General features: G+C 44.8%; 1 protein-coding gene across 2 annotated transcripts in view; it reads left to right on the forward strand.

Moving 5' to 3' along the window:
* The first annotated feature begins 16540 nt into the window (after positions 1 to 16540).
* LOC108164767 overlaps positions 16541 to 21657 on the forward strand; it is a 32613-nt gene continuing 27496 nt past the window's right edge. Inside the window, exons 1-2 of one of the 2 annotated variants that reach the window (XM_033391735.1) lie at positions 16541 to 16605; positions 19610 to 19822. The gene's annotated coding sequence lies outside the window, so the exon portion shown is untranslated. Of the gene's footprint in view, positions 16606 to 16716; positions 19823 to 21657 lie in introns of those variants that run through there. The other variant, XM_017300679.2, reaches the window with a different exon arrangement.

The following is a 21657-nucleotide window of genomic DNA, read 5'->3' on the forward strand; positions in this document are numbered from 1 at the left end:
TTAAATACAATATATTAAATGGATTTATTATGCCGAGAGATTGCGCCGCGGCCGTTGTCTTTCGACCAGTTACACTCAGAGAAAAAGTCATCTGCATAAGCATCACTCAGAAATGATTTTCAGGAACGGTATTTATTTGTTTACCGATGACTTTGATCATATCCATTATTTTTTTAATTTATTATAAGATTTGTTTTTTTTCCGTAATAATAATTATTAAAATTATTGAAATATTAAAGAGCTTCAATTAAATAGTGATTATTAAATATTTTTACGGGCCAACATTTTATTTAAACAAATATTTTAAATATAATAGAAATCTCTACTGAAACTTGTCCTCCAAGTGCTTAACGATTGAATGAATTTTCCCTATAAGAGTATCAAATATTATTCTAACGTGAGTCGAATTTTCTCTCAGTGTGTCAAGTGGTACGCTCCAATGGTCGTGTACCCATAGAGCGCGCAGTGGCCAATGACTACGGCCGACGACTATCGCCGCGAAGATGGTTGTCGTTGTCAGCTGGGGCTGCGGCTGCGGCTGCGTCACTCATCTGTAGGAGGCCAGGCCCCGGCCCCGGCCCCTGCCACTGCCCCTGCCACTGCCACTGCGCCATCCACTGGGCAGTGGCCCTGCTGCCGCCGTCAGTCAGTCAGCGGCCACTATGATTTCGTAGTCGCAGTTATTACTCTGCCTAGTCGCAATTAAAGCCTCAACAGCACCAGCAAAAATGAACACAAAAAACTAAACTAAAAAAAAAACAGAAGAGAAAGAAAAGCCTAACGTCTCTGGCTCTGCAGTTGCCGTTTGTTTCATCGTCCTCAGTGAACACGCGCATAAATTTTTACTTAATTAGATACGTTGCAAAGGAATGGGACGGTACGGAATGGGATGGTATGCTATGGGATGGGATGGGATGGTTGGGGTTGGGGTTGGGGTTGGGCATGGGTTGGTATGGGGAGGCGAAAGAAACGCTATACACATTACATTACCTACCCTATCATTGGAATGTCGGTGGCAGCTCGACCAATCCGCTGCTACTGGCCAGCAGTGTTTCTGTCACACACACACATGGGTATTTGGATATATAGATTCGCAGTCGTATCTGGCGTGATTTCATCCATCTTCAGAGAGCTAAGCATTCCCTTTCAGAGACGTTTAGCTTAAGGTATACTCTTGGCATTCCCACTTTTATAGGAATATTGGTCACTGATCATAGCTCTGGAGTTATTTCACCAAATCGTGCATTGATGGACACTTCGCTGTAGCTTTAATACACCCAAAAGGATCAACACTGATTTTAACTGTTCATAAACTAAAGGATTCCCTGCTATATGGCTTTGGAGCAATTAATTTAAGATCCATGTTTCACCTTCGTTAAATCGACAAATTTTTTAAACATTTTTAATCAAAACTTCACGGACTACCTAAGGAATACAATGTATCTAAATTCAAATTTGATTAGTCAGAAAAAGGGCTACTCGTGTATGAGGAAAGATCTTAGCGAGCCATAAAATGGGATTTGCAAAATTCAGATCTCTTTTGAGTCCCCTAAACGACCACTTTGCCCATTATTTTCGAATAAAAGCATCGCATAACAATAAGGATACTGGCAGGAAATCAACTTTCAAATGCCACAATGTATGTATCACAATGGAGAGCTAATATCAATTTAAATACACCTGAACACAGCATAAACAAAGTAAAATTTCAATGAAATATACAATTTAAACGGAATCTTAGTAGACATTCTTCAATGTGTTTAGTTGTTGTTTTAGAAAGAACCTGTTCGATCCAATCGATGGCTTCTTTTTATCTCCATCTCCGGAATCTATGTACATCGTTCCCTGAATGGCTCTCAACGGTGGGAACCATTGCAAAGAGCTCCCCTTCGAAGGATGGGATTGGGGACATGCACGCACTACCTGACAATTACCATACACAGACATACATGGGCACATACTATATGGGACTTGTCAGGATATCAAATACTAAGTACGAGAAGGAAAGAGAGCAGAAATAGAGAAAAAACAACCACCGCCAGGGGACTGCCAGCCAGCCAGCCAGACAGCCAGCCAGTCCGTGTCCCAAAGCGCATAGAATATCCTTGCTCCTGCCCTGCCCCGAGTTGCGTAAGTGTCTAAACAATGGAGGAGGCCAATGGCAATGCACACAATGAGAAAACGCTTAGGTACAATACAAACAATATGCCAAGTACTCGTACTCCATACTCCATGCTGCCATTCTGCCTGTCTGGATGCGAGTCCTGAGTTCTGAGTCCTGATACTGAGCCTCAGCCAGGGCCTAAGGAAAGACCAGAGTGATGGCAGATGGCGCTGACCCTGGCAATACTTAGACGTGGCTGTGTCTTCCACATTATGCTCGTCATTAGGGCCACGATGCGATGACGGCTGCTGCTGCTGCTGCTGCTCCTTCTGCTTGAGTAACGGATCGCGGGCGAGGATTGGGATTTCTATTGGAAATTATGACAGCATAATAATGCCGGGGCAGGGCAGGGGTCGTTCCTGATGATGGCCTCAGCGATGATTACACAATATTTATTTACAGAAATTATTATCATTTATGAGAGAAGGCCAGGCCGTCTGGCGAGGCATTGTCTGGCCTGCCCTGGCCTGGTCTCTCATCGGTTCATCGGTTCCATTCAGGGAGGGGGTTCCATCGTTGAACGCTTCTTCTCTTTTTACTTTTTTTTGGGAATCGAGACAGTTGCTTCCTTGATTGAGTCGCAGCCTGTCTGTCTGCCAATTGTTTGCCCAAACAGGATACAGAAGAACGGAGTAAAACAGCTCACAACATCGAATCTCAATGGGTTTTCTCATAATCACATTTAAGAGTCTCTGAGTAAAACTGCTCTAATCTTAAGTGTAAAGTTAGCTGCCACAGCCTCAGCCCTGATATGATATCTTTCTCTGGGATCTCTGATTGACAGCGAAACCTGAATCTCCAAAATGAAAATATCATCTCTCTCTCTACCATTGAAAAATATCATATTTTTGACTGGGTAAATTATTCACAAGTCAAATTCAGCATCTGTAACATATAGGGGCGAAAGGAGTTCTGCAAACGTTTAGGATTATTGGGATAATTCGAATGTAATGGATATTACACTGTCTTCGAAACAGATGGCTGTGCCGCCAGCCACTCTTTATATTATTAGTTTGATCTGTGGTTATGGCAAGATATTATGCTACATTAAGGCAATCTTTGTTCAGAAAATACTCCATTCAGCTGTGGTCCTTCAGTGATTGAAATGAACGCAATTGCGACCTGCTCACACGCACATTTTTGTGAGCTTGTTACCTGCTTTTCTATTTAGCATGTTTGTTGCTTTGAAGAGCATACTATCCCGATTTGACAATGGCAAAATCCACCCCTCGCAATCTCCTTCTTAATATATGTACACACGTTCTTTATAGATCCTCCATTTCGTGTTAGAGTATGACAACGATCATCCAAGAGGAGGCTGATAACCGACTGTGGATGGACCCACCCTGACGCATGCCCCATGCAGTGCGACCTTTCGCCGTCTCGCTGGGCTGCCCTTGAGCCTTTTGCATTGCCAACCGATTATCAATTCATGGCCTGCGACGTTATTATCTGGCAAAAAGCTGAAGCTAAAAAAACTATATACTTATATATAGTCACAGTCACAGCTGCAGTCGCGATCATAATGTGAAATGAAAAACGCTGAATGGGGTATAAGGTATGGGGTATGGCGGGTTACGGGTGACAGGGTGACGGGCAGGGCGGTTGGGCGGTGGTTAGGCGGTTAGGAATGTTATGTAAATTGAACTTGAAAATCGCTGAGACAATGGCAAAGGTTTTGAATATTTCTCTCGCTTAATTAGAAGACGGCAAGGAGGCGAACGCAAATAATTCTCCCCCCGATAGAGACCGCGCGCGGAGTTACGTGAAAAGCTCGACTCGGAGGAGGTGACTTTGGCGGTGACGGTTGGCGGTGGCGCATAAATTATTCAACAGCTGGTTGGCTGGGCCTCCGACCGATCTGGGCTGGCTCTGGGTTTAGGTATAGGTCTGGGTCTGGGTCTGGGTCTGGCCTCGGTGTTCGGTGTTCGGCCCTCGTTCCGTTCCGCATTGGCGACGCAACGCAACGCAGATCTTGAGATCAAGCTCTCGGGCCGGGCCGGGCCGGGACGGGCCCTACGTCTGTGTCTGTGTCTGTGTCTGGTGGTCTCTGGTGCGCTCTGGGGTACTTTCTGTTCTGGTTAGGGGCGTGGGTCGTGTCTTGGATAATGTCATATGCATACGCGTGTGTGCAGGCCAGCTTTAGCTCCAGCTTTAGCCTCAACTGAAACTGAAAATCATTCATTTACTCCTCATGTGTAAGAAGCTACTATGGAGACAGGTAGAGGCATGGGCAGGTGCCGCAGGGTGTCGTCTCTCTTTCTGTTTGTGTGTGTGGTGTGTGGTGTTTGTCGTCGTGAAAATTGCTCTGGGAGACCGAAAAATTTGAATCGTCCCCAGCATTGTTATGCAAATGATCTCGCTTGACACGCAAACGCCACGCCAATGCTACCGCCGACGACGTCGCCACCGTCACCGTCACCGTGTTGTCGCGGACAGATCTCTTTGTTGTTGCTGGTGCTGGTGCTACCTCCGGCGATTGCGATTGCATATTATGCGACAGGGCCACAAACGTTCCACTGGGCAAGCTCAGACCTCTCCTCTCCACCATCTCCTCTCCCAGACAAATGTCAACGCACAGCAGAAATGCTTTCGCATGACAGCAGCTCATTGCCTCCAGACGGAGAGCCAGACCCATCCCGCAGTTCTCTGGGATACTTCTGGCATACTCGTATCTGCTGGGGTCCATAAATTCATACGTATTTAAAACTCCTCTCATACGCGTCATGCATCCCTGCTTTGGGGAAGAGTTTTGTGTTCTGTTATTGGTCTATGATGGATTAATTGTTGGGTTAACAAGTGGAAATAAATCGTTCAGCTGAAATGCATATATTTCTGAGATACTTACAGATATATCTATATATTTTGAAAGGCTTCTTTAAAATGCTTTACGTTAAAGGATATTAATATACCTACTGTTCTTTTCGGTAACTTTACTTTGTACCCATCCTAACCCCATCTTTAGAACTTCCAAACATTTCTATAACCTACTTTTAATGATTGAATCGTAATTGTTTTCAGAATTAATTTAATTATTTTATTGATCATCTACCTTCATTGGGGGATTGTCAAATGGAGCCGAATACAATTGCAGTTATCTTTTTGAGGCCTACGGCTGTGTGCCCGTTCGCTCCCATCATCTGTGATCGGAACTGGGGCCTAGGCTTAATGTGCATCGCACACGCACCAATTAGCTGGAAAGTTTGTCGAACTGCGAATGGGAGTAGATTTGTTCGTGGCATAAATATGTGTGTGTGTGTGTGTTTGTGCGTTGCCTGGGCATTTAATGAAGCCGCGTCATGCATGGGGGACCCATGCCCCATTCACATTCACATTCACATCCCCATCTTCATTCCACTCCTAATCGTTCAGCATCCCATTCCATCCCCCATGTGGGCTCCCCTTAATCTGTTCCACGGCATGACTGATTTCTGTGTGGCAAGAACTGAGGCATGCTGAGAGTAGAAGGAGAAGAAGAAGGAGCAATGCAACAGACGGTCACCGATCGGTGATCTATTGCATTCGATCTTCCTGCTTATGTCACGTGACCACAGACAAGAGGCTGTAATTAGCGATCAGGGTCTGGGCCATTGCCCATTGCCCATTGCATGACATTTGGGCACGATGAATGATGCCAAATGGATGCCACATTGCTGAGGCTGCCCCACCACACCACACCACACACCACACACCACACACCGCTCCGCTCCACTCAGGTGCTGCGTGTTCGTTAAGATGCCCCCACCGATAAGAGTCGGCAAACAATTTTCGAATTGTAAACAATTTGCGATGGTGTGTCTGAAAGTCTAGTCCCAGTCTGAGTCTGAGTCTCAGTCCAAGTCCCAGGCCAAGTCCCAGTCCAGGTATCATCCCGGACTCAAGCTGTGGCCGTGGAGGCAATGGGAAAGTTGGTGGCGAGTGTGAATTTGACTCCTCAGCATGCACTCAGTCCACTCACAGATCTCTGCTGATTCGTTAATTAACTGGATTTGTGCCAAACGGCAAAAACTGTCAGGCCAAATGACCAGCGATTTGAGACGCTCAGCCCCAACGCTCAACGCGCTCTCAAATGGGGACACGCCTCCGAGTGAACGAACGTTCTTCTGGGGTATAACTAGGGCCTTCCAAGGCTCAAAGAACGGCCACTTCTTTGGTCAAATTTTGGGAACTGAGACTTATTAAATCAATGCCTGTTTTTATACAAATATTCTCATATGTCGGCTCGAAATATAGGTGTTTTTGACTTCGACTTCCAGGAAGTACTCCATTAATTGAAGAGTCTTAAATATGCATTACCATCAAATCAAATTGCTTTAATTTTGCACTATTTTGGTCACACTGAATGTGGAAAAGTGTTTTGGGGTTTAGTTTTTTTGGGGTCATACCTGACACACACAGGTGCAGGCCTCCGCTCCAGCGGTGCCACGGCACTCCACTTCTTGCACTTCTTGCACTTCTTGCACCTCTGCTGCCTCTCATAACGACGTTGATGATGATGCCGTACGATAACGATGATGCCAAATGCAGCTTGCGTGATTCCATGCCCCAGCCAGGTCCGATGCACCAGTAGCCTGCAATAAGAACGCGCCAAGAAAGCCAGGCTCTGGCTCTCATATACCATATAGCATATAGTCTCCATGGGATGGCCAGGGCCATCATAATCAATGCCGTCATCATAGACAACTTGGCCAGGCCAGGGCACGATTGCCGGTCTGGTCTGGTCCGAGCCAGTTCCCTGGGCAAAATGTCTCCCGCATTGTGGGATCGGACTCCTCGCCGCCTTCTGCCTGCTGCCATTGACAACTGTCTGCGAATGCTCCTCTGTGGCAGCCCCACAGTCCAGCGACGACTGCGAACTCTGAAGCTGAAGCTGAAGCTGGGAAATTACATGTCTTCGTATCTAAACGCACATTAACCATCGCGTTCGCCAGAAGAGTCGCCAGAGCTTCCCCAGAGCGTGTCCAGAGAATCCCAGGTCCAGGCCCAGGCCCAGGTTCAGGTCCAGGGGCTCGGCAATGGATACCCTTTTGTGGGACCAAGGACAGGGACAGGGACTGGGACAGGGCAGGGCATTTTCCTTCTTTCCTTACTTTTCTTATTTAATTTCGATCGATCACTTAAAGAGTACGAATAATAAAAAATTGCAGGAACATGCCGCGGGCCCCCAACTTGGTTGTGGGTTCTCTTTTTCTCCCTTTTCCTCTCTTTTTTTGTTGTTTGTAGATAACACAGATACTCACACACACACACACACTAGAGGATTTAGTGGGGCTCTGAAAAGTGTTTATACGGGAAGACAAGTCGAGGGTTCGCTGGCGGCAAAGGGTTTCGAATTAAAGAGTATCATAGCATTGGTTATCGGTTAAACGGTTAAACGGTTAAGGTATAGTCCCGTCTGTCTTTGTGCTGGTGGGGATACATATCTGAAAAAGATATGAGTGCTGTTGTAGGATCCGTATAGGGATATCTTAAGCAACAGTTCAGTGAACCCCTTATGCCCTTTGATACTTTTTACACTCGTCAGAAGTACGAAAAAGTCATCACAGCTTCGCTATATTTTAACACTCAATAATCCACATTTTGCATCACAATCTTTGGCGATCGATCAACGATCAACGCTTGAAAATTCCAATTCCAATTTGCATTCAGAACGATCGTCAGAGCCGGAGATTACATCGGATTTGTGACGGTCATGCGTGGCATTTGAACTTTTTGCCGTCCCCAAGCCAAGCCGCTGCCTGCCCCACATGTGGCACTCGGTTCTGTGATTCTGTGATTCTGTGATTCTCCGATTCTGCGATGGCCAATGGCCAAGGCATGTGGAAATCAATTAAGCGAGGTTCTCACGATCGACAAGTGACTGGAGTCAGAGTTGGAGTTGGAGTTGTAGGCAAGGCAGATGTTTCCACAGATATACGCCGTCGTTTGTGGAGAATACTTTTATCGTATGATAGGGATTTACGATATGCTATATCCCAGTAATACTAAAGTACAATTTTCGATGCTGCTTACTGGGACACTGACACTGACACTAGCTGATTGAATATACTCTGGCTGCGAGTAACGGCCATATATTTCTTTGGTACACAGTTTTTTTAGTGCGGCTCTCTGAAGCCAGCTTGAAAAGCCACAAGAGGGCGTTCAAAAGACACTATGAGTCACGAGGCAGCCGAGGGCTGAGATTTGAATGAATCTCACGCATTTCAGAATGGGTTGTCGCATTCAGTAAGGGGCAAGTTTCGTTTTCTGTCCTCCCTCTCACAACTCATACCTTTGGTAATTTGTAAAGTACAATATACTTTTTAGAGAAGTCACATCCCTGGTAATACTATATGTGCTAGTGAGAAACAGAACATCTCTGGGAAGTAATTTTGGAACCCATCAGTCTGTAATACTACCTCCGACCAGCTACTGTTACAACACTATTTGTAATGTTAGAGAAATATATTTATCGTGCTGAGCCACCTCGTAGTATTCACTTGAGGATTGTGGATATTCCCCACCGAACGCCTAAAGTGGGTGGCGGCTCAATGCGATGCCATTCGATTCGATTGGGAGCCAGGCCAGGTGCAAAGCTTCCTAAGGCCCCAGTCGAATGCCATTATCAGTGGAAGTCATCGAAGTAAAGGAGGAGGATGTGGCGGAGGCGGAGAAGACTAGGACCTGGCCCCTAAGTGTTTCCATGCAGCTGGATTGGATGACCCGCGGCAGTTTGAATTTCCGTCTGGACCCGGTCCATCGATAGCATCTGCAGGGATCCGCCGCACTGACTTTGCTGTTTCGCTGTTCGTTCGCTCCCTGCCTGAGTTTTTGACGTGTAAACCAAATCACATTAACTGGTACTGGTACTGGTATTGGCAGTGGTATTGGTACTGGCACTGGTACTGGTACTGGTCCTGGCCTCTGAGTCCTCAGAGGAGAGTCCACAAAAGACTACAGAGTGCACTGAGCAGTGAGCAGTGTGCACTGTGCGGGTCACTAATCGCCTCTTGTCAGGTGTATCGTAGGTGTCGTCTCGGCGCAGTCAAGTGGCTAAGGATTGACTCGAGAGTCGGACTGCGGCTGGGATTGGGATTGGGATTGGGATTGGGACCCACGACAAATGACAAATCCCGCACATTGTAGCTGTCACCGTTTTGATTGGGATCTCGGGGGTGTGTACACTTCAAGAGCCCTGATCTCACACGCAGGCCCGGGAGTCCTTCAGTCCGTCCTGATCCTGCAAATGTTTGGCTTCACACAAAGAGGGATTAAAACATAAAACGCTCATGACGGCAATTCTCTCAACACAACAGAAAGAACAGAGGACAGAGGACAACACAAGGACAAGGACAGGGCACAAATTCCACAATTTCATTGTTTTGCCAGCCTCGTTGGCGCATCCTTTTTGCCTTTGGTCCTGCCCTGCCCTGCCCTTGGGCTGGCAAATGGTTCAGGTTCAGGTCTCCGAGTCAAGTGCGCAATCCTGCAAGGTGACATCGGTAAAAACGAGCAAAAGAATCGGACAAAATAAATAAATAACACAAACAAAAAAAATGCTGACTAGATGGAGTGCCCTTGTCCCTCACTCTGAGTGTCATTTAAGATCCCTCTCTCTCCAGGGAATTTGGGATGCACTCCACTGGCAACACGAAAGCGATAAGCTTTGTCAGCAATTGGCAAATTTACGAGCATAATGATTGAGGAGAACCGAAACGCACTTCCGACCCGACACTCCACAGTGGAATAATGCCAGATGAAGGTGGCATAGAGCCCACCCATAATGGCTATTAAATAAAACTTGAAAGCTTTCACAGAAGAAATTAGAACACCGATCAAAGGAATGGACTCATGGATTTTCTATAGAAAATTACATCGTTAACTATTTGTTTTAAATATGTATTTTTTCATTATTCAGGATGTTATTCTTTGTAAAAAAACAACTTACAAAATGAACGGTCTAGATCAAATGGTTATTTTTTCGTATAGTCTGTTTTATCGATCAATGATGTGGATGTGGATCTATAGATATCATGGATTTTACTTATAGTACTCTTATAAAGTTCGTGGAATGTAATTGAATAAAATCTAATAGATTTACTTATACCAAAGTAAATCGAATGGAACAGAAATTCATAAAAAATAAATGTCCTATTTTCCTATCGGTTTTCTTTTATATACAATTTTTAAAAGTCGATTTTTTAAACTAAATTCAAAGTTTATGTACAATCGGCTTGGCCCACTGTGCATTAACGGTGGTCGGTATTGATGTTGGGATTGGGATTGGGTGGCGGGGGCCAGGGCCTGGAACGTCAATTAAAATTAACAGAAGATAAATTAATTGCCGGCACGGCCGCTCTAATTGTGCTTAATGTGGAACCGATAGAGAGTCGTCCCGAGAGACAATGGGCGCAATTCTGATAGGCGATTAAACGATTAACCGATAACCGCGAATAGGCTGGGTCCAGGCTCGTCTCTCCCCTCCATCAGGGTGGGCTCTCACGTTCGTGTTCATTAGCGTTTTGTTTTTTTTTTGTTTTTAGGAGCGTCAGATGACGCTGACAGCTCTCGACCACGATCCGTGGTCCGTGTGCCATGTGGGCAAGAAGTTTTCGGCCAGGGTCCGGGCCTGGGTCCGGGTCCTGCCTTGAGGGTCAACTCAACAACTGTTGACCGCAGAGACCGACCTGGGACCGACCACAGAGCAGAAGCCGAAGCCGAAGCCAAAGACCACGATACCCATTGAATGTAATATTTGTCATGGTCATTATGAGTTATAAACGATATTTTGATCCCTAATCACTTTTCCACAGAGAGACACACACACACACTCACCCGGAACACGGAGAGACACTCCACAAGCTGTCAACGCATTCGTTTCACGTGTTACCAAATGTCTGTGTCGTAGTATGCCGATCCCGATCCCAGTCCTATTACCTATACCCATACCTTTCCTCTACCTTAATGCCATGTCCCGTCCTGCCAGCCCCCGCGACAGTAGGACACATTTTCTTTGTCTGTATCGTTGTCGTTGTCGTCGTCGTCGTCGTCGGCGGTGGCGGTGGAATTAAAGGAACAATTGTTGTAGCAAGGGCAATTATAGATTATCACCTTCTCTCTCCCGCACCTTGGGTGCAGAGCCGCAGCCTTGTATCGTATGTGTGTGTGTGTGTGTGCCTGTGTGTGCGTCGGACCTTCTGACCATCGAAAAAGAACCATAAAAATGACACCGCATTGTTTTATCTTTATCGCATAATTGCGGTCAATTCTCTCCCGGCCATGTCTACACTACACTGAGAGAAATTCTTGCATGTATTTCGAATGGCATTTGCCAAAATCAGAAATTATACAAATATTGTACTGTCATAAACAGAATGGTTAAAAGAGATCGAGAGACCAGCTGTGTAGAGTAGGAATAATTTAATATATTTAAGCAAACATTGGTATCAGTCTTCAATTTAAATCTATTTGAACAGTCTTCACTTCATAGTGTTACTCGCATTCACCAGATCCAAGAAAAAATAGATCCTATTTATTTAAATAAAGCAAACACTACTTTTTCTTTTAAGAGATTCGAGTATAGTTATATATAAACATTTAGCCTTCAAAGGCTCGACCTATGTATCTGTTGTATACAAAAAATTGTTCCGTAAGGTACAAAACCTTTAATAAAACTACCCAAAGATTTCCCAATTATAGTAAATCTTTTTCTCAGTGTATGGCTGGCCCCGACTTGGCATGATTTCAATACTTCTCCCCGTACCCGTGCCCGTGCCCTCCTCTGCTGTGGCTGTGGCTTCGGTTTCGGCTTTGGCTTTTGATCATTTGCCATGGCTACAATACATTCACTAGCCTCTCGATAGCCTCTCCTCTCCAGTGGACAGCGGACATGGGACGTTCCCCCACATTAGAACGCGGCAAGGTGAAGGTGAAGGGGCAGCAGGGCGTTGACCAACGAAGGGGCGGAAAGGCGTAGAGAGAGAGAGAGAGAGAGAGAGCGCAGAGGAGAAACATTTATCTTCTTGTCACAAATTAACGCTCTTGAAAATGTACAAATCGAACAATATGCCTTTCTATTTCGTTTCGTTTCGTTTCGTTACGTTTCTCTAATGCCCATGCCCATGCCCATGGACATTCTAGTTCTCATTCTCTTCTTCTGGTACACGCATTTCTATTTCCATTTTCCCATATCCCATTCTGCTCAGCCCCCAAAGGTGTATTTCCATGGTGGGGCGGAACGGGGCTGGACACTTTGGTCAACAAGAAAAAGAGAGAGTTCCGTCCGCTAAGATCTGGGCGGCAGAACTAGCAAGAAGCATCAACCTGAATGAAAGCAGGGCCAGCAATGAGCTTAAACCGCTTTCAAAGGATTGGGAACCACAGTTCTCAAACACGAAATATTTCAGAGCAATGGGAATACCATTCGAAAAAAAGAGGCTTTACAAAAAAAACTATATTCTAAATGAAAAATAAAGTACAACCGATTTACATATGTGTGTACTATGGATAAAAGTAAAGAATTACAAGAATTGTCAAAAACCTTTCGACAAACTGGAAATGCCGAATTTACAACCTACCGATAGTCTGACTGGAAAACAAAGGTTGTCGTTTCAATGGGTACTATTTACGGTTTCCCCTTTAGTGATTAAATTTCATTAGAATTATAAGAACAAAAACACATTCAACGCCATATTTTCCAAGCATTCATTCTTTTTATTAAAATCCTTCCACAGATTGTCACAGAACCCTTGGACAAGTTCGGTATAAATCCAATTGAAAACGTACTTGCTGTACAGATATATCTATAGATATAACAGCAGCATACAAAACAACAAATTATGAAGTCTATCCGGAGTTGTTAGAAGTCAATCGAATCCAAATCCCTGGTCAGAATTCAAAAGTTCGTAAAACAATGATTCAAATTCTAAACTAGTATTACCTTTTAATATAAATATGAACCATCTATCAATAATAATTTGAAACTGTCTAATAATCATAGCTCAAATCGTAAGCTGTTTGAATATTGTATGTCTACTCCAAATAGAATTATCTTAAAGAGTTGTTGGTATTCTTATCAGAAATATGTATATTTACTTTAGAGTATAGTTCAGAGCTCTCAAATCCTCAAGACCCCTTTGCATTCCCCTCGATTCCCCGCCTGCGTGGTCCTCTTTGGATAATGGATGTGTAGTTTACCCATCTCCAATCATATCTAGATGATGCCCGGTAATTTCTCATAGTTAAGGCAGAACCAAAGCCAAAACTCTATATGCGAAAGGGGGCGTGATTCGGCGTGGAGTCGCACGCCCAGGGCCCCCACAATGTATGGATGGAGTGAGTGTTGGGAAGCATCTCGAAAACTGGTTCCACACACACACACACACGCAAAGAATCTTTTACACTCATCGCAGCCCCCCCCACCCCACCAGCCAAAAACACACACAAACATAATCTCTTGGGGATTTCTTCAGCTGCAATTTGAGCCGCGACCTTGACGCGCATACACATGTGTGTGTGTGTGTGTGTGTGTCTGTGCTTAGATGTGCGATTAGCATATATACTGATTATAAACGCAATCATAATTCCCTGTCAAATTGTTTTCGGTTGCTCTGGTTGGAGTGGAGTGGAGTGGAGTGAAGTGGAGTGCTGCAATAAAATTCGGAATCTCTGTAGGTATCCTCTGACCCATGCATCCAAAAGAACTGGACCGCCTTGCCTGCACTGCTTAGCCGACTCTAGTATCCCACCGAACGTTTGCCACCGAGTGAGAGAGAGTGAGAGAGACGGAAAGACGAAGTGTGAGTGGGAGAGCAATAGAGTGGCGGCTCTCTCTTCGGGCCATGCGCAGCCATCCGTTCGCCGTTCGACCAATGTGCTGGGAGTAGGTGCACCTGGGATGGGGGCCTGCCGCCTGTGCCGAGTGTGTGGGTGGATGGGAGCAGGCGACACATTTTCATGTGTCACATGGGGTCCGCCGTCCGCCCCCAGCCCCCAGCCACCATCTCCCTCCCACTTGCCTCTTCCTTCCACAGCGACCACGAGGGTTACCGCGCACTCTGTCGGGTCTTGCCTTGCGGGCGTGTGTGGGGGAAAGGGAGAGCTCTATGTGGCACGAGTGTTGATTGCGGGAGAGGGAATGTGCAGAGGGATGTGGACAGGGCTGTGGGGCAGGTGCCTAGATTACGATTTGACCCGCACCCGTACCGTACATCCGTAGAACCGTTTACGGATGCACAGAGAACTTCGTTCGGCAATAAGCACACACACACACACTCAGATGCAGATAGAATCACAGATTCAGATACATACAAACATACTATATACATACATATGTATAGAGAATAGATAGATATAGTATGCATTTGTGTGGCACATAAGAGTATCTGGCAGATACATGACCATTTACTTGTGTGTCCAATAAACAAAGTTTGTCTACAAATCCAAGAATACAACCAGCACACACGCACAGATGGAGATACACACAAGTACAAATGCAGATACAGATACAGATACATATGTATGTATGTATGTATCTAGTAGATGCGTTTATTTGTATGCAATTGACATTTGCTTTGGCTGCAATGCAATTTTCCATTCAAGTTTCGTATCTTTGAGGTTGAAATAGGGTAAAAAAGGGGAGGGATGTGGGGCATGCAGCTTTAACAAATTGATTGCCAGAGCTTAGAAGGGTGCTGGAGCGTTGGATAGTAGCAAACGTACCAAAGATACATATATTTTTGTATATACATCCAAGGCTCCAAATTCTGATTTAGAAAAAGTTTAGTTTAAGCAAATTTGTGTACAGAATGGATAGTGAAATATACAAGATACATAGATGGATAGATGTATGTACAGATAATAAATATATGGATAGATTATCTATCTATTACGAAACGAACTTTAATTGTAATTCAGATACAGGCTTAAAAATTCGTATCAGATTCATATGACATCGGAACTCAAATAAAGATGTAATGTAATAGCAATTGAAGATACAAATATTGGTACCTAATAATACATAAGTATAGCATGTAAAAAAATAAAGAAAACTATATGAATCTGCGAATTATTAGACCGTTCTGATAAAGATGATAATAGGGATGCAAATATGATTATAGGGAATGCCAAACCAAATATCTACAGAAAGAAGATAATGAAACATTCATCTTGAAGATATGAACTGCTTTTAAACTTTTTTGCGTAGTTTAAGAAATGCATAGGCAATGCCAAATATTAAAATTCTTGGATGTATACAATAAATACCAATTTTCTAGAAATTTTCTAAATAAAGAAATATAAAAACGCACCGATATTTTGGTTTATTCTTCAAAATCTGTTCGCTATAGGGAATAATCTTCTGGGAACGGGGTATAAATCTATGTATTTCTTAAATATTTAATACCCGCATACGGGTTTCCATTTTGAATGAAAATTCTCACAGACAACCTTTCAAAAGTAATCCCGAAATGTGATTTAATTAAACTCTATTGCACTTTCTTGCTAGCCAGCCAGGGAGCCAGCCTCTCTCACTGCATACCCTCCTCTGAAGTGGTCGCAGAGGCAGCCCGTCCGTCCGTCCGTCCGTCCGTCCGTCCGTCCGTCCGTCCGTCCGTCCGTCCGTCCGTACCACAAGTGACACACACACTACGATTGCTCGATTGCTCGCCGCGAGGCCCATCTTTCAGATACACTTCCATCCGCAGATACAGCGTGCAGTGTGTGTTGAGGGGAGGGGAAGGTAAGCTCTCGAATGGGTGGTACACCCATCGATGTGGCTGGGGATTTGCTGCTTGTACTCGTAATTAATTATTTCATTAGAGCACCACTCGATTCGGACGACTCTTCGGCCATACTGCTTGGAGGAATCTCCTGCACCGCAAGAACTGCTTGACAGATTGCTGCTCCATAAGTGCAACTGTAAACGAAGAGCATCAGCAGCAGCAATGTAGGGTGCAAAGAAGTGATAGCAGAGAGAGTGGGGCTGTTGCTTGTGTATTGAAGAGAGCCGCCGAGTCCACTCATACTCTCTTAAAACCAGCAATGCACTGCTTGCTCTGCGTGCTTGCGTTTGTCACTCTATAGTACACTGCTTGCTTTTGTCTCTCCATGGCTGTTTGCTCTGCTTGTACCTCTTTGTTGTGCTTGGGCGTGAGCGCGCAAGAAAGAGCGAGCCGGCAATACAGCATGGACAGTGGTGGCGAGCGTCTCTCTCTCTCTCTCTCGCGCGGTGCATGTGTGTGAGTGTGCTGGCCACCAGTGGCCGCTGCTGCTTCAATATATACACATGCACACAGCACTCTCCCCTTTCTGTGTGCGTGTCGTCGGCTCACACGAGCGCCAAAAAGGCAGCAGCTCGGCAGCGCCAGCCGCCGCAGCCGCAGCAACCACCGCGACGGCAGCGACGTGATTTCAAACGTCGACGTCGACTTGCCGCTGCCGCATCGCACCGCATCGCAAGAACGGTAAACCCTCGGGAATCGGTCGCTCTTTTTTTGTTTTTTGTTTTTGGACTGCTTGTCGCCATCCATCGCCAATCCGTCCGCCCACCGCCGCCGCCGCCGCCTTCGTTGTTGCCGTTGTCGTTGTCGTTGTTGTTTCTGCCTCTCGCATGATCTCCTCTGCCTCTCCATCCGCACTGCTCTGCGGCCCATTCTATTCTGTTTTTGCTGTTTTTGCTGGCCGCGCGTGTGGTTTTGCCGTCGCTAAAACGACAAAACGCCAGCAAGAGCCCCCGGAGAGCCCCAAACCGAACCGAACACCAAATCACCTGAGCCCTGAGAATCACAGCAACACTCTTCAACCTTCAATCCGCTGTGGTGCGAATTTTTTAAGTTGTATTCGTTTTTTTTTTGTTGTTTTTGTTGTTTTTGCTGTGAAAATGAAAAATATGAGACAACAAAATGTTCAAGAAATAACTGTTAAGGCAGGGTGAACGCCCCAGAAGCCGGAAGGAGCATTGTCGTGCAGCCCCCCAGCTTCTAGGAAGAAGCAGTTGAGGAATAGTGCATCCCAGCACAAAAGCAGTTTCAAAGGAGTGCACACATCCAGAAAGCAGTGTTAGAGGAAAGCAGTGTAGAAGTGCAGTTTGAGAAAACTGCAGCCTTCCAGAAAGCAGTGGAAAAGGATTGCACCCACACAAAAAGCAGTTGAACAGGACACTGCACCCTCCACGAAAGGCGAGGCGGTCAGCAGTGCAGTGCAGTGCACCCTCGCTGCCAGAAGCAAAAAGCAGTTGAGGATTTCACGTTCACCCCAAAACAGCAATCCGTGCAGTGGGTTGGGGAGAGTGCTCTGCACCCACACAATAACAGGATCTATGTGGTATATATGTACATACAAATATAAGTCGGGGACTCCCTCCACTCTTCAAACACACACACAGACACACAAAAACATTGCTGGCGCATAAAAAATGTCTACCCAGGGAAGTGTCGCCCAGCCCGAGCGATGGTCGATGGGGGGTGGTACGGTAGGCAGGTCCAGTCCCGACTTTGTGTAGGGGTCGTTCCAGGGTATTGGGTAAATTGCTAACGGTTTGTTTCGGGGGTTAAATACACACACATATACAGAGTGCGCGCTCCGCCCCTCGGCCAAAGGATACGATGTACAGATGTGGGTGGGGAATGGTAGGGCCACGCATGGAGTGTATCCTACCCCACCCCTATATTCCCCTTGCGTATGTGTGTGTGTGTGTGTGTCTCTGTCCCACTCGCACTGCCACAAAAGTGTCGTCGTTTGTCGCTTGTCGCTCTGGTCCGATGCTAGCGCTCCCCTCCCCCACTTCTCCTAGTATCGGTCTCTCCCTTGCTCTGCTGACACTGCTTTTACTTCTACTATTTTCTGATTGTACTGCTTTTTGTGTCCTCTCTCCCTTGCACTGCTTATTCTTTTGCGGCCGTGCGTCCGTGTCCTCCGCTCTTGTACTGCTTCTTCTCTTGGATTGGTTTCGACCGCTTCAAATGCGTTACGTTCGTTTTTTATACCCCCCTCCCCCTCCATCGCAATCCCCACCCACACCGCCACTCCAGCAGTGTGTGTATGCGTGTGCGTGCGTGTGCGTATTTGTTCTCGTTTCGATTGGATTACATTGGACCCCCTTCCCCAGCCCATCCCACTCCACCAACAACCAACGTTCCATTCCGTTCCTCGAGGTTCGGGTCGTTCTTCTTTCTTTTTTCATCGTTGTGTCCCCCAGCATCTGTGGTAGCGCGCCCAAGCGACAGCGACATTCATCCATCCCCCCTCCCTCCCTCCCTTCCGTGATCAAGCAAACGACGACGACGACGACGACATTTCGTTTTTTGTGATTCGTTTTCTGTGTTCTGTGTGTGTGTTGTGTGAGAGTGACTCTGCTTGCGTGTCGGTGTGCGTTCTTTAATATTGTCGTCGAGTGTCATTGGTCGGACGGCCAACCAAGCAGTCACAAGCCGCGCACAAAAAAAAAACCTTCGGTCGCACTGTTGCTGTCGCACGTTTTTTCCCCTCTGCTTCTTTTTATTAGAACGAATACTCCTCCCCTCCCACCCTCCGGCACTATGTACCCCCTTCTGTACTGTCCTTCTGTTGTGGGTGTGTGTGTCCTGTCCTGTAGGGGCTTTTGAGGGGGCGTGTGCGCCCAAGTAGCCGAATGAGTTTTTGATTGTATGTCGTCGTCGTCGTCGTAGTCGTCGTTTGTCGTTGTCGTGTCGTCGGGTGCGGGTGCGGGTGTGTGTGTGTGATAGAGAGAGAGAGAGAGCGCTGCTTTGGCTGCACATGCATGAGTGTGTGTGTGTGTTTGTGTGCGAGCGAGTGCAAAGTGCATAAAAATGGCGACAACGACAACGACGACAGCAGCGACTGGTGGCAGCAGCACTGGCAGCAGCGGCAGCACCACCACCAGGCGACGGACAGCGCGCAAAAAATATTTTGTGTCGTGCGGATTTTATAACCGTTTTCAAAAGCGGCGGCGTTGCCTGCCTCTGCCTGTCGTCGCAGAAACCAAAACGGACAAACGGACGGACGGACACTCAAAAATTGTTGCAACAAATTCGAACGCGAAAAAAAAAGTGCACGTGCGTGTCCAATTGAATGTGAAACAAGAAGAGAGGCGAAAGGCAGCGCAACCATAAAAGAAACAAGAAAAGAAAAGCATTTACAAGAAATTCCAGGCACCATATGAACGCTTGAGAATCAAATATAAATAAATAATACCAATATGTATTTTTCAGCTAAAAACTAAAACTAAAAAACAATAACTACGCTACAAAAGCACACACACACACGCAAAAAGTGTTAAATGAAAATGTGATCAAAATGAACAAAAATGAGCGAATATAACAACAAAGAATGCCCAGAAGCAGCGTGGGCAGCAGCCGCGGAGAGAGAGGAGAGGCAATAGAGAAAACAGAACAGGCAGAGCGAGCGATTAAAAATTAACAACAAAACAAATAAATTTCAAATACGTATTTTTTGTACATATATGTGCAGGTGCATTTACAATATACATATGTCATATGTATGCATGTGTACGTGTATGTGTCTGTGAGAGCAACATTGCAATAATTACAACAAGAGTAACAGAGAAGAGAAAAATCCACTGCATTTGCAACAACAAAGGAAATCAAAAGAAATCACTGTCGCAGAAACAACAAAAGAAGCATCCTACACACACACACACGCACGGGCGAAACACACAGACAGGTGAGCAAAACGATTTAAACTTGGAAACTTGATAAGGGACCGATCCAACCACAATAATGGGTTCAGAAGCCATTGGTTTTTTCCAGTATTAGCCTAGAAGTCTTCTATTTTTAATTTTATAAATTTAAAGTCAAGTTTCTTTAAACTCTAAAGAAAAGAACTCTCAATTAACTCTAAAGCAAAACCAGGAATTACCAATGGAAACCCCTAAAAAAACCAAGCCTTTTAAGCTTAAAATTTCTATATTTAATCTGTTTCCATATTCAATTAGATTCTAAATATAACATATAAGAAATATATGTATATGTTTGTATGTATGAAATGTTCTAAACATTTTCCAACTTAGTTTTGCGATGTTCTCTCTTTTCAAAATAATTTATAAAAATTCTTTAAAAAATAAACTTTTATATGTGAATTTTTTTATAAATAGAATACAAAATCTTTTTGGCATTTTCCTTCGTTTTATTTAATATGAGATTCACATTCCATTGTCAATTCCATAAAAAGCTGTCAAGGGAGACAAATGTTTGTGGTTTTCATCGAGAGAGAAATTAAAAGTAAAATCAAAATGGGAAATTCTCCATCGCAAACGATTTGCCTGAAAAAGAACCAAATAGACCGAAAATTTAACCAAATTCTTAGGGTAAAATCAACCGAATTTAATTAGGTAATCAAATGAAAAGCCTGTACACTTTTATTGCATTTCACAACCTCATACATACCCATGTACTATATATTTGAGATTATAACCACTTTAATGGCAATTGCATGAAGAATTTTCGCATTTGATTTGAAAATATTGAAAGGGATTTGATCAATATTGCAAAATGCTTATTATCAAGAGAATTTGGTTTGGAAAAAACCTTGTGTACTTTTATGGAGATTTTGTACAATTTGTTCCTCATTTAAAGATCTTTGCGATAATTCATTGCATTTTTATGAATGCTACAAAAGTTGAAGCTTTTTCACTCCATTCTATACAAATTAATTTGGATTATATCATTGATTCAAGCTGTTAATTCACTTTCCGTTCCGTTCTTTTCAAACTTTGACTTGAATTAGAATAAATAATATAGATATTATGCCTTAGACGTCCCCCTTCTGACAACCCACCCATGGCTGCGTCTTTCCATACATGTGTGTGGTTCCCATGGATTAAAGAGGCCACATTTTATTGTAATTTTTTCCTCCTCTTCTTTGGCTTCAAGGTCTCGCGAGTGGGGGATGGATGGATGGGGGGGAGGTGGGGAGGTGCGAGGCGGTGCGAGGCGGTGCGAGTATTGCCTAAACATTGATTTCCTATACGCAGAAGTGACGATGCTGATGAACAATAAATTAAATTAAATGTGGAAATATCTTTGCTTTGTTTCGGGGTTCTGTTCTTTTCGGGGTTTCGTTCTCCATCTCATCTTTTGGATCCGACAAATGACAAATGAAGACAACAGAAAATTCACTCGCGGAACGGAACGGTAGCAAAGTGAATGAGAATTCTTCCGACATTTGCCTTTTGTCTTCTTGTTTATCTCTGTCTCTGTCTCTCTCCTCTCTGTCTGCCTTTGTCAAATCGCACATGTCTCTACTATATACAGATACAGATACAGATAAAGATACATATTCGAGTATCTTTGTATACACACGGGTAGACGGGCGCACGGGTGCGGGTGCCGTGTCACACAGCGGAGGCCATAACTATATAGCCATATAATCGCTTGTTCGTGAGCTGTAAACACAGGCATTGTAAATTTACACCATGCTTATAATTAGCAATAGAACGGCAGTTGACTTTTCCAGTTGTTATTCCATGCTTCATGCCATGCCATACCATGCCATGCCAT

Source organism: Drosophila miranda, chromosome XL, assembly GCF_003369915.1.
Source record: "Drosophila miranda strain MSH22 chromosome XL, D.miranda_PacBio2.1, whole genome shotgun sequence".
Lineage (NCBI taxonomy): Eukaryota > Metazoa > Arthropoda > Insecta > Diptera > Drosophilidae > Drosophila > Drosophila miranda.